At 42.2% G+C, this 13,612-nt stretch overlaps 1 protein-coding gene and 1 long non-coding RNA gene across 2 annotated transcripts in view; both read right to left on the reverse strand.

Moving 5' to 3' along the window:
- The window catches only part of RORA (RAR related orphan receptor A), a 96,411-nt gene that overhangs the window by 82,311 nt on the left and 488 nt on the right, over positions 1 to 13,612 (reverse strand). The window lies entirely within an intron of this gene.
- LOC110595725 lies at positions 230 to 2,950 on the reverse strand. The gene is made up of 2 exons (XR_002482022.1): positions 1,769 to 2,950; positions 230 to 1,465 (listed from the first exon to the last, which is right to left on the reverse strand). It is a non-coding gene; the product is annotated as an uncharacterized LOC110595725 (long non-coding RNA).

The raw sequence follows: 13,612 nt of genomic DNA on the forward strand, positions 1-13,612 counted from the left end.
CATCCATCCAAAGAGCAGCTAGTTCAGCTCCTGACATGCACTTTTCCCTGGAGACAAACATGGTACTTAGGTAAGGCACAGAGGTGCTTTCTGCATACTTCACGTTTTGTCATAAAGAATATTTTAAAAGGTGTGTACTTGAGGGTCAACATTTAATAAATTTAATAATATTTTTCTCCTTCATCAGGGGCACCCTTAAATGAAATTGGTTGTATGTTTGTTTGTTTCATTTTTTAACAACAAGTCCAAGTAGTGAAGAATGCCATGTCTGCTGGTGCAGGCCAGTGTCATGGTCAGGATTCCTGCTAAGGGGCCAGCAGATTTACCAATGCTTTGCACCAGTAACGCAAATGATCACACAGTAAAAAGGCCAAATGATGCCTTAGTATTGTTAGGAAACAACTTTTTATCTCTTGGAGCCCCTGAAAGGCCTTGGGGGATTCCCAGGAGTCCCCGGATCACAGATCGAAGACCACTGCTGTAGGGGATAGAAACTATAAGTCCAAACACGCTCTAATCTGCTAAATGCTCATGTCCTTGTGGGGTTCACGTAAAGATTTAAAAGGTTTATTTCTGTCTCCACTCTCTGGCCTTCCCTGCTTTAAAAAAAAAAAATTCCATTGTGGTAGTTCAACATAAATTGTGTGTATGGAACAAAGAAATTGCCATACTCTTGATTTCATCAGCATTTCTCTCCCTAACAAAGAAAGCTACTCTAACATGTTATTGAGAAAACTATCAAACTATCAGGAGTTATAGGAAATATGGCATGCTCAGTGCCCCCTTCCATCCCGCCTAACTCCCAGCCCCCTCAACTCTAGGGGTATTTTGGATGAGCTCTTAAAAGTGTCCTCTGAAATAATTGGTTGTCCTAATTCAGCCACATGCAAATTAACGCTCCCCTAAAGAGGCCTTATTATAATTTCCAGCCCTTGATGTCTACATAATCCCCTATAGTTCTTTAACTTCTTGCTTTCTAACTTCTGTTTACCGATGCACTACTTTTGCCAGCTCAGTATAGCATCAATTAGTAACACAGTTGTGTTTATTACGTCTCCCTAGAGCCTTGAGAAAGCTGCTTTGTATTTATTAATGACTACACAGAGCGCTACTATTTTTCAATAGCATTTAAAATTACTGAGTAAATTACTGAAGATGAACATAAAAGAACTTTAAATTTCAAAGACAAGGAAAAAAAGCACATTATTTCAAACCACCAATAATACTTGCATGGTTAATTTTACTTTAAATTTACTATCGAGAGAGAAGGGGAGAAAAGTCAAATCCAGACTCTTCTTCCTGTTTGACTTTTGGCATTCTTGAATATACATGATTTGAGTCAGAGAACTGAGGCACAGATCTGGCGATTCATTAAGAGCTGGTTTAACAGGTCTAAATTTCATTATCACACACACCTGTTAAGTAATGCTCACCCTGATTCAGCAAAAATCCACCCACAAGGTTACTTTTTTTTGAGTCAGAGTCTCACTCTATCGCCCAGGCTGGAGGGCAGCGGGCACACTCATGGCTACTGCAGCCTCCACCTGCTGGACTCAGGTGATCCTTCCACCTCAGCATCCCAAGTAGCTGGACCTTCAGGGGCACACCACCACGCCTGACTAATTTTCTTAAAAGTTTATTATAGAGCTGAGAGCTTGCCAAGTTGCCCCAGCTGGTCTCGAACCCCTGGGCTCAGGCAATCTTCTTGCCTCTGCCTTCCAAAGTGCTGGGATAATAGGCATCACCATGCCTGACCTTACAAGATTACTTTTAAAAATTGAAAAAAACAAGCAATGGGTGGGGGTGGCAACTCCACAAACTTAAGTCTAGTTTTATGTGCTCAAGCCCAATTGACCAACCTGTGGCATATCTAATTAATACTCTCCTATTTTGTGAATAATTCCTTGTACTATATTAGGTGAAGCTGGAGCCGCCCACACCAGTACAGAATTCACTCCTCAGGGAAACCAGAGAGACCAATCTCTCGTGTGATGAATCTTTCCTAACCAAACCTAAAGTGATGGGGAGCAATTACGATGTGCATTCGCCCTGCTTTTATATTCCCGGCCATTTATGAAACCAAGACGCTGATCTGCAAAAAATCACTGTGCCTGCATGAAAGGCGCTCTGGGAGCTCCCCCTGAGGATCTGGCTATGAGGCAGAAACACACCTCCGTGCACTTCTTTTGTCTTGTGCTCCATCTTTGATGTGCAAGTCACTGGTGGAATAAGCTCTGATCGCTTTGATGTCGAACTTCTAGACTTTATTGTTACTAGCATGCCTACAAGGAGAGCTGTCAGTCATTTCTTACATCTGAACAACTGTGTTTCTTTACGGCACCTCTTTTACAAGCATCAATCCTTAAACACATGTTTTCGCATTCCTGCTGATTGCCACACTATCTTTGTTGGGGGAGGGCTGTGCTCAAATATAACGACAGCACCCACATTTTCTGTAAACGCCCTGAGGCGTCATCAGATGGCTGGTAACCAACCTTCTTCAACAAGAGGAGGCTGAGTGCGAAAACATATTTCTAGCAAATGAAAACATTCTGAAAACGCGCAATCCATCTTAACAGTCAAAATGAGTAGTTTAGCCAATATTTCCCCTAAGCAGCCACTGAAATTACATAGAAACTTCCAAGCCACTTCAAAAGGGATTCTGAATGCAACAGCAGCAGGGGGCTTAGAAAGTCTGCCAAAACTCAGACATCTTAACTCATCTTAAACAATTTTGTTTCTCTGCAATGGTGGAAACAAAACACTTCTGTTCTACACGATTTTGCTTGTGGTGGAAACATTGCTTTTGAAATAGATTTCTATCAAACCAATTGTATTGTTAAACAATATCACGTTCAAAAGTTGCATGCCACTGTGGTCGCTACCGAAGTTAGAGGAAGATGACTTTCATAATCTCATGTCTGAGGCAAACATGTAGATGTGAATACAATTTCTTGAATATATACAGGCAAAATCGGCAATATGCAAATCTTTGAAGATCTCTGTTGAAAAAGATGTGGCTCTAATTTCATTTACCAGTTCTCATCAGATTTTCTTTTCAAACTCCTTTATCGCTTCTGGAAACTGATGAATATTATCAAACCCCACTGGGAAATTCCACACAAAAAGGAAATAAACTTAAGGTGCTTACATCACACCATGCTGCTTTATAATGAACTGCTATCTTTTTGAATACATGTTTCAATGAAATCCAAGTTCTTAGAGATACCAGGTCTCAAATGAGGGAGTAAAATGATATTTTTCAGGCTGGAGTTTGGTTCTGTTATTTTCCTTTTATAAATTGGCAACACCAGAGATACACTGTTTCTGCTAATAAACAGCAAACAATACATTGGAAGAGACTCCATTTCTTTGGGTTTCCGGCCTAGAATATTTGGTAAGGAATAAGATTACTGTGGTGTGCAATGGTTAAGCTATTCCAAGGTTTCTGTTTTTAAATAACTGCCTCCCACCCCACAGTTTTAAATCAACCATCAAATATGAAAAAAGCTTTGGGCTAGAATTTGATAAATAAGGTATGACTGTAATTTACCAGAACTAAGTCTAGGCATATTTACTATTAATATTAATGAAAGCTTGCTTGTTCTTATATTTATTTAAATAGTCAGCATAAAGTAGTTTTGTCTTTCTATCTTGCATTTTTACTTCCAAAAGGAACTGATCAGCTGATTGAAGCATCTATGGCAATCAAGGGTACAGACAGAGAATAAGGAAACCAGGAGGCATTTGTTTGCTTCTTGAAAGCAAGAAGACTTTCAAGAACAAGAAACCAGATCTTTTTTGATTGTTTGAATAGAAACATTTTCATAGAAGGGTAGAGCTGGACAGGATGTCGACGGCTATCACGTCCAACCCTCTAATTTTACAAATGGTGGAAGTGAGGAACTGAGGTAACCTGACAACCATCAAGTCACACGTCTGGGTCAAGAACCCACGTCTTCATCTTCTCCCATTCCATTGAGGAGGGTTTCCGGGACTCAACACTGTCTCACTATACTGGGGACAGAGTGACACATGTATAAAGTAAGGATGCTGGACTTCAGTGGTCTCCCAACCAGAGTTATCTGAGTAGCTTTAAAACATTTCCAATACTTGAGCCCTACCTAGGATCAATAAAATCAGAAATATCTGGGAACGAAGCCTGGGTTTATGTCTTGTTAAAAGCTCCCTAGATAGATTCAAATGAGGACGATGTTGGGAACAGACGACCTCTAAGCTCCCTTCCAGGTCTATTGCAGAACGTTCACCAACAGTTGGAAGAATTTCTTTTTTGATTCAGTTCCCCGATATTCATCCATGAGGCCAAGCACATTTCTAAGTCATCACCTTGTTTTTTACACAAGCCTAGCTGCTGTCACTCTCTGTTTTTATCTAGTTTCTTGACATGTTTGCCTAGGGACTGTCTACCTCTCCCCCCAGCATGTACACTCGCAGAGTCCGGAGACTACGTCTGTCACGATGACTGCTGTCCCTACGGCCCCTAGCATCACATGTGCCACAACACTGAGAAACCGCACTAGCATTTTCCACAGCAGGAGGGGTTGGCATTGCAGTGTGGAAGGGGGCAGGCTGCCCTCCTCCACGCCAGCCAGGGCAGTTCTACTTTGATCTCTTTTGCCAGTCTAAGATTGCAGCTGTGCAAAGGCAGCGCTGCGCGGGTGGTGTTTGGACTTCGCCTCCAGAGCCTGGACATTGGCACTACTTGCCAGGCACTCAGAGCCTGGGAAAGGCCATCGGGTAAACAGGCCTTTAAAATAAGTGTCGCTGGGTTTGCAGGGCACTGAAACCTTTACTTTGTTGCTGAAAAAAGGCAATGTTGAAAAGGCTTCACTGTTTCCACTGGAGTTGGCCTTGACGCCTGCACAGAACCCCTAGCCTGCTTACACAATATCCATAAGAGCCAGCCCCGGTGCAAACCCAGGGCTCTAATGCATCGTGTCTATGTCACACACAGAGGTCACAGCTCCCGGACAAGGTGATGCTGGAAAGAAATACAACCTTTGGCAAGTATCACCAGCACCCCCTGCCCCCAAACAGAGTCAGGGTCCTTTCCTCTTGGGGGCCATTTGGGGTAATAGTCTGCCCACTTCCTTGTACATGCTGGTTGATAGCAAGGCCAACGTAACTAGAAAAAATATTTCAAGTGTGTTCATGATATTGAAATAATGGCAGAAGTTGCTCGTGTTGGGCATCTCTTCCTCTCTGAGAGGAGATTCAGTGGGCTGAGGAAAGTGAATGCTTACTTTCACATCTGCCCTTCCCAGCATCACTCTCCTCATTAGTGAGAGAGGTTCCCAAACCCATCGGATCCTCCTGAGAACAGCTTTCACAGATGCAGATTCCTTGGCCTTACCCCAGGAAGCTGGAAGTGGAATCTGTGCAGGTATTGATGGTGAGTAGCATTTATTTTTAAAATGCTTTTCGGGTGACTGTGAGGATCAAGTGATCTGGGAAACGCTGGAGGAAAAGAGGACCCAGTTGCCCATCCCAGCTCTGACAGGCGAGGATGGGGTTTCACAAAGTGAAGCCTGAGGGCCACCTGCACCAGGAACACCTGAGACAGTTTTAAGAATAGACAGCCGGGCTTGGTGGCTCAGTCTGTAATCCCACACTTTGGGAGGCTGAGATGAGTGGATTTGCCTGAGCCCGTGGGTTCGAGACCTGCCTGGGCAACTTGGCGAGACCTCATCTCTACAGTAAATCAAAAAATTAACCGGGCATGGTAGCGCGCGCCTGTAGTTCCAGCTACTTGGAAGGCTGAGGCGGAAGGATTGCCGGAGCACAGCAGGTTGAGGCTGCAGTGGCCGGGAGCATGCCACTGCACTCCAGTCTGGGCAACAGAGTGAGACTCCAGCTCAAAAAAACCCCCAAAACCAAAAAGAACAGATACGCCCTCCTGGACTTTGTCCCAGACTGGCAGAACCCAAAGCTATCAGGGGGAGATCCAAAAATCTGCCCTTTTTTTTGAGTCGGAGTCTCACTCTGTCACCCAGGTTGGGGTACAGTGGTATGCTCACGGCCACCACAGCCTCCACCTGCTGGGCTCAGGTGATCCTTCCACCTCAGCCTCTCAAGTAGCTGGAACTACAGGCATGTGCGTCACACTCAGCTAAGTTTTTGATTTATTGTAGAGATGAGATCTCAAGTTGCCCAGGCTGGTCTCGAACTCCTGGGCTTAGGAAATCTTCTCTTCTCCACCTATGGTTTCAGAGCTGGTGTTTTAGGCTAGATTTTAGAGCTAACTCAGGGCTTATTTGGAAGTAAACCATGTTCACACATAAGTATAGGGTTGGTCTCATCCAATTATATTAGCGTTTCACTGGATTGTTTTGCATGTTGCAAAATCTCCTTTGTTTTTTTTTTTGTTTTGTTTTGTTTTTTTTGAGTTGGAGTCTCACTCTGTCGCCCAGACTGGAGTGCAGAGGCTGCTCCCGGCCACCGCAGCCTCGACCTGCTGGGCTCAGGTGATCCTTCCGCCTCAGCCTTCCGAGTAGCTGGAATTACAGGCGTGTGCTACCACGCCCAGCTGAGTTTTTGATTTATTGTAGAGATGAGGTCTCGCTGCCCAGGCAGGTCTCAAACCCACGGGCTCAGGCAATCCACTCACCTCAGCCTCCCAAAGGCGCGGGATTACAGGCTGAGCCACCGAGCCCGGCTCTCCTTTGTTTTAAATAGCATGTGGCTTATAGAAACTGCAGGCCTATAAGCCCAGTAGTTGTAAAGAAGCCTTCTCTGGTTAAGCGTGGCTGCCAACTTCTCAGTGCATTTTTTTTAAATGCTGATTCATGGCCTAAGACTCTTGATTGGGAGGAAGGCGTCCAAATTCTATTATAAAAGCACAAAGGTGGTGCCTGAATTAACTAGCACATAGTAGGTATTTAAGGATTTGCTAAAACAAGTGTATTTACTTATTTTTACTCAGTGTTCTACAGAAGATTTGAAGTAGATAAGCAAATAAAAGGAAGAAGGGGAAAAAAACCTCCCAACAACTGAAAAATGAAAATAGCATTCTGTGAAAAAGAGACTACGTCTCATGTGGTAAGAGCATGACACTTCTGGGTGGTGCAGTTTGAAAAACGGCTGGCTTCCATAACTGATCTGAAACTTAACCACAAGTCTTCACTTTGGAACCACTACCTTATTTCTATGATGAGAAGGTTTAAATAGCAGGTTTTCCTTGCCTTCCCCTCATTCCTTGTTTTTCATGGAAGGATGACATTCCATCTTTCTAGTAGGAACAAGTGAGCACCATCATCCTTTAAAATACTGGTCATTACTTGTCATTATTCTCGCTCAGATCAGAAGCTTGATTTCTTGAGCAACGCAAACTTCATATAAATGAACATTCTTATGCCTCTGTGTAACATTAGGAACAAATGATGCTTAAGCAAATAGGAAGGTGTATATTGATTCTTCTAATTCCAACACAAAAATCAGACTGTTTTATTATTGTTTCACACTTGATTCAGCATCGAAATCCAAATCCACAATTCATTTGTATTCCCATATATCCTAAAAATTATGCAAGTGCTTATCTTTACTTCATGTGGTGTTTTGAAGCACAAACTCTATATGTTCTAAAAACCTATGTAAGATATACTCTATCTTATTTTTAGGCAAGCTATATACTTAAGTTAACCAAATGATTTAACCATAAGTTTTCAGAAACAAAGGGGTTAATAATTTTTACATCCATGTTTAAGATTGTTTTATGACCCCAAAAGAGCGACAGTAGTTTGCTTTTTAATAAATGTTTATCATTTTTGAAAAAGAAAAGCTGTAGGTTTAAACAGGGAAAATGCTGGATTTAGCTGATCAAAGTAAATCTCTTTTTAAAAAATATTCAAGGATTAGGGGAATAAAATTGAGGTTGAAACTTAAAAAACTACAAGGATTACCCTAAAAGTCATAATAATTGTTTACTCAGAAACAAACTCTCACTTAACTTTAATACAGAGCCAAATAGAATTTTATAAATCAGCTTTAATCTATCTTCAGCTATCTTTAAAACCCTCCCTTACTTCTATCCAAGCAAACTTTAGAAATGCATGATCTCTCCCATGGTTATATTTCTGATAACCATGTAAAACAATGAATTGCACTTTTGAGTCTGCCGTAGAATGCCCTGTTCCAATTCAGAAAATAGTGTCAACCTTTGACCTTCCCCAGTAGCCTGATGGGAAATTCATTGGCACCCTCCTGGCTTCAGCCTTCCACGAGCAAGGAGCCACCAGAGGGCAGCCTCATCACAGATCTCACGCACAGCGCAACACACCTCTCTGGCTTCTCACGCGCCTTTCCTTATTTTTGCAGTAGCTTTGATTTTCCTGGAAATTTAATCATCAACTTCAGTGGAATTAAAAGTATTCCCAAACAGTTCAAAAATCCACTTCCACACATTGCAATGATATCACAAAGACTGGTCGTGAGAGGCCCTCAAGATACAACCTAGCTTATGCATCTTTCAGCATTTTAAACACACGCTTTTAATTGTCAAGTCATGTCTTCCTCTTTGCTAAGTGGTGGGTTAAGTGCCAAGTCAATCACGACACAACTGGCGCTTGGGGTCCACTTTTGGCATCAACATTTCTAGTGGTTCTAGGCAAACTGAAGTGTGTTCTAGGCAAACTGACCAAGATTGTGGGAAGGCAGAATCATGGACTATGAGCCAAATGGACTGCAGAGGGACAGCAGGGGTTGCAGATTAGAGTTGTGTGTGTGTGTGTGTGTGTGTGTGTGTGTGTGTGTGATGCTACTAGTCTTCAAATAACTGACAGTCTTTCATTTGAAAGATGGATTAAATGTATTCCTTATAGCCCAAAAAGAAAGGATCAGAGTTAAGGGATTAAATGTACAAAGGAGAGACTTATGCTTGATATAAGAAGACTTTTCTAATTCAAGATGGAACAAGCTACCTTCAAAGATAGTGAGTTTCCCATCATTGGAGGTGTTCAAGCATAACCAGGTAACCACTTGGCAGGAATACTGTGGGGAGGACCCAAATGCCAATGAGACGTTCATCTGAGTGATTTTCAAACTTTCTTCTGTCCCTGAGACTCTATGAAATAATGCTTATTTGCTTTCTTTCTTTTTTTTTTTTTTGAGTTGGAGTCTCATGCTGTCGCCCAGACTGGAGTGCAGTGGCACGCTCCCGGCCACTGCAGCCTCAACCTGCTGGGCTCCGGCGATCTTTCTGCCTCAGCCTTCCAAGTAGCTGGAACTACAGGCATGCGCTACCACGCCTGGCTAATTTTTGATTTATTGTGGAGATGAGGTCTCGCCAAGTTGCCCAGACGGGTCTCGAACCCGCGGGTTCAGGCAATCCACTCACCTCAGCCTCCCAAAGCGTGGGATTACAGGCTGAGCCACCAAGCCCGGTGCTTATTTGCTTTCAAACACACCTCAGTTCAGCAGTCAGAAAGGGAAGTCCCCACCAAGTGGGAAATGAGCTTTTAGAGATCTATGTGGACACGCCTAGACTTTGAATGCTTTTCTAAAAGACAACAGATTTCTCAAGAATATGTCTACAGTTATGTCCCCCAGCTGTCATGGAAACAGACAGGACAGCACTCACAAGCACAAGTGTTCATAAACTTTATATACATAAAGGCATATTAAAATTAGAAGATGCATGTGTGAATATTCTCTTTGCCAGAGGACAAATGGAACATACAGAAAACCTTTCAATTCTACCATAGTTGCGATGGGTTATACAGGTTAGCTGCATGTCATGGTACTTTGTATTTTTTAAGAAAGTAAAGTTTACATTTTACCCAGATCCTCTTACAACAAGCGGACTTAATGAAAATCATGGCTGAAGACAGCTAATGATAAGCAAATAAGAATAACCCCATTTGTACCAAATTGATTTTATTAAATAGTAATTTAAAGATATTAGGCTCAGCAAAGCATTACATAATTGGATCTATTTTTTGTCTTAGAAATGCCAGAGTTATAATTTCCACTAACTAGAGACAAAGTTATATCCAGGACATGTTCACAGCTTCCTCCAGGGGAGGCATGAAGACAGAAATGAGGGTTGCAGTCCTTGCTTCACCACGTATCAGTGGGAAAAGCTTGGCTACGACGTATAACCACTGTGAACCTCAGTTTCTTCAACTAAAAAGTATGAGAGCACTGGTGACTTTCCTGGGATGATTGCATGAGATAAGAGTGTTTGCAAACCATAAAGCACAAAATAAATACAGATTTACATCAGCTCCCTGTTTATGAAATGCCTCATAAACTTCAGAAGCAATACAATCAAAAGCAAAAAATGATATCACTGGCAAACCGAAGGAATCCACTTGACAGTACTTTTATACCCACGGGAGCAAAGATTTTAAAGTTATCATATTATTTCCTTAAAATATGAGGGCTAACAAATGCAGTTCAAGAAAGAAAATCAAGAAACAAAGGATTTCAGCTGCTGTTTTGCCTTTTGCCCAATGGCTAATGTATGCTATTATCTGTCTATTCAGACCTCTTCTCTCTGGACATCACCCTCTGACAATTTATAGAAAAACCATGTTATATCATGTCCCACGCAAGATAGACAGAAACAAAAAGCTCTGACCACAAGTTTCTCAGTCCCTGAGTCACCATGCTAGGGTGGAAGAAAGGCATCCTGAGTGGAGTAGTGAGATGGGGGAGAGAGAACTTAGAAGTGATTCCTCAGAGGGTCAGTGTGTGGTCCCTGTGGTGCTGCCAAATGTCAGTTCACACCTGACTTGTCACTGGTGGATCGCACCAAAAAATGTATTTTTTGAAATAAAGAAACATAAAAATAGTATAGCTGCTGACTCTGAGTGTCTAATTATGTTTTTAATATTACTAAAGATGAAATATATAGATTTAGGCAGGCTTCATTTCTAATAAGCATTGTAAATATTTAAAATGTATTCATACAAGGGTTTTAATGATTCTTAAAATAGTTTAAGAGAATTCTAAGAAAACTGAACTCCACATGTACCTCTGTAAATCCATCCATTCATCCGCCCATCCAGTAACTTTTGCTTCTAGTAGATGATCATTTGTAAATATTATTTTCTTAGGAGCCCCAAAGCAAATTACCAAGTGGCTGGGTGCTAGTGCATGTGCTTTGCAATTATCTACCTGCTGATCTCAACCATTTTCATTGTGAATCACTTGGCTGGGAGGGAAAGATGGGAGGAAAAGAACTCTAATGAGAACTATGACTATCTTTACAAGTATATCTAGTAAGCATTAAAGAACTAAGATTTCAGCCACATACTATATATATATTTAATGACTATGTCTGTTTAGGGATTATGTTATTTCATAACTGGGCAACATTAAATAAATTATATAGTTCTCAACTGAAATCGAGAACTAAGTGGATGACTTGAGCATGGTATTGCAAGTGACGTGATTAAAACATATAAAAATCAAGAGGCTGCCCATGAAAAATGGTGGTTTTAAAATATTCTCTACTTCATGGAGGGTCTTGGTCCCCCTCCCTCCCATGCGTAAGTGGATTCAGAAATCCTCTCTGTCTGTAAAGGAACTGACCCCTTTTTGCCAGGAAGCCCTTTGCTCAGTAGTGGACCACTTGGACTTACTCTTTTCTAGATCTAGCCATCGCCTTCTCCCAATCCTGCCCATCACAGGCCACAAAAATGGGACAAAAATCCCAGCAAGCGGATATCGGGGAATGATGCTTAAAATGAAACCAGGGATAGATTTCAAATTCCGTTTGGCAAAAATAAAGGCCCAATGCTTCAAACCTACACAAATCATGTTTATTAGAGTTGGACACTAATAGACTAGTCATCCATTATGTTGGTGATGTTAGAGTAATCACCGACATACACGGTATTTTCAAAGTGGCAAGAAGTCCTGCATGTGCACGTGAATTGGGCTGGAGGAAGAATTTATTATGGGCTAGAAATTCCCTCTAAGCCTGTGCTCTTATGACTCCATTTACATGAACACAGGCTGAGCACTAACAGAAGCAAAGGGGGTTTAATCGACTGAAGCTGAGGAAGCTCTCGCCTCCCCTTTCAGTGCTCGACTGCTCTGTGACATGTGGCCAATGCACTTTTATGAGGAGCAAAACAAGCGCTCCCCTGATTCCAAGAGCTGTCGCCGGGCACTCCCTGTTTGTCCAAGAAGCAATCCAAATAGTATTGGAATTTTGTTGCTAATTAAACAAAAGCAAGACTGAAGGATGAGACTAGAGTTGCTCAAATGAAGATTTCTTACATCGAAGCACAAGACTACTTTAAACCTAAACTTATCTGACAGCTAACGCAGAGGAAGGATTTTCTTCTTTGGTGAGTTCAAAGGGCCTGATTTAATGATGTTTAAAAAACATAAGTAAATCAGCCAACAAAGGGAGTGTTTCTCTTTCATGGTTGCTTGTTCGCGCTCCTTCCTTGTCCACATGTAACCACATACCAACAAGCTATATTGTAAAGAGTGTTTCTGTTTTGCATGAAAAATCTAATTATACAAACTCTCTTGCATATGGAACCGATTTAACTATTAAAACGGAGAGGCAATGGGGGAATATTTAATATGATTCTGGGTCAGTTTTTTCCCCCTTAAATCTGATATGGAAATATTTACAGCATTCCTCATTTTCCCACAAACTATTTTTCTTCCGTTTAAATTTGCACCAAAGCGAGATAATCCTATTAAAGCACAGGATGTTACGATATCGCGAAAGAAATATTCTAATTATGCAGATGCAGCCTGTCCCACCCCCACCCCCTTTTTCTCTCTCCAAGCCTCTCTCAGGCAGCCGAGCTGATAGGAAAATGGCATTGCCAGTACTTCTGAGCGACTTTTCTCAAAGCACAATACTATGCATCTATTATTTTATGGCAGCCAGAGGTCACTCCAAGACAAACGTGTGGGCTAGAGATTTGGGAGGGGGCAGCGTGTGAACTGCTCATTATTCCATTAGTAAGGGAGGGTGTGGAACACTGATGCAGAACGACGGAAGCAAAAGTCTATGTCCTAGGAAGCATCGGGGTTCAATTCAAACATTAAAACGTACTTTCCTTCTTGTTCGGCGGCTACTGTTCATCGGGGGGAAAGCAGTTAAAAACACCTCCGTGTCGCGCCTTTCCCCCAGTCCACGCAAATCATACCAAACAAACTGGACAAGGGTGGACAGGGGTACCTCTCACACAGCAACATCTATTTTCTCATTTAAATAGAAGAAAATGTCTTCACTGCAAAGGGCGTTTGAGGAGGCTTACGCATACAGGGATAATGAAACGCAGGAAGGGCATAAAAGTACTTTTTGGAGGGAGGGGCAAAGAATGCTTCTTTCACACAAGAAGTCGGTTCAAAACCCTAACTTTTTTTTTTCCATCGCAAATGATTTCAAGCGTGGTGGGGCGTAGGTCACGGCGAGGTTTCCTCGCTTTTCTACCCTATCAGCTGCAAATCCTGAAGATGATTAAATCCCATCCCGCGAGCCACAGGGGTCGAGACGGAACCCGTGCTGGGGGCACAGCGTGCGGAACGACTTGCTCTCGGGCCGCTCCTCTCGGCGTCCCGCACGTCTCGCCAGTTAATAATTAACGAAGGAGATGCCACCCAACCTCCAGCGAAGAAG

The sequence above is a fragment of the Carlito syrichta genome, unplaced genomic scaffold, assembly GCF_000164805.1.
Source record: "Carlito syrichta isolate Samal-C Ts95f unplaced genomic scaffold, Tarsius_syrichta-2.0.1 Scaffold303682, whole genome shotgun sequence".
Taxonomy (NCBI): domain Eukaryota; kingdom Metazoa; phylum Chordata; class Mammalia; order Primates; family Tarsiidae; genus Carlito; species Carlito syrichta.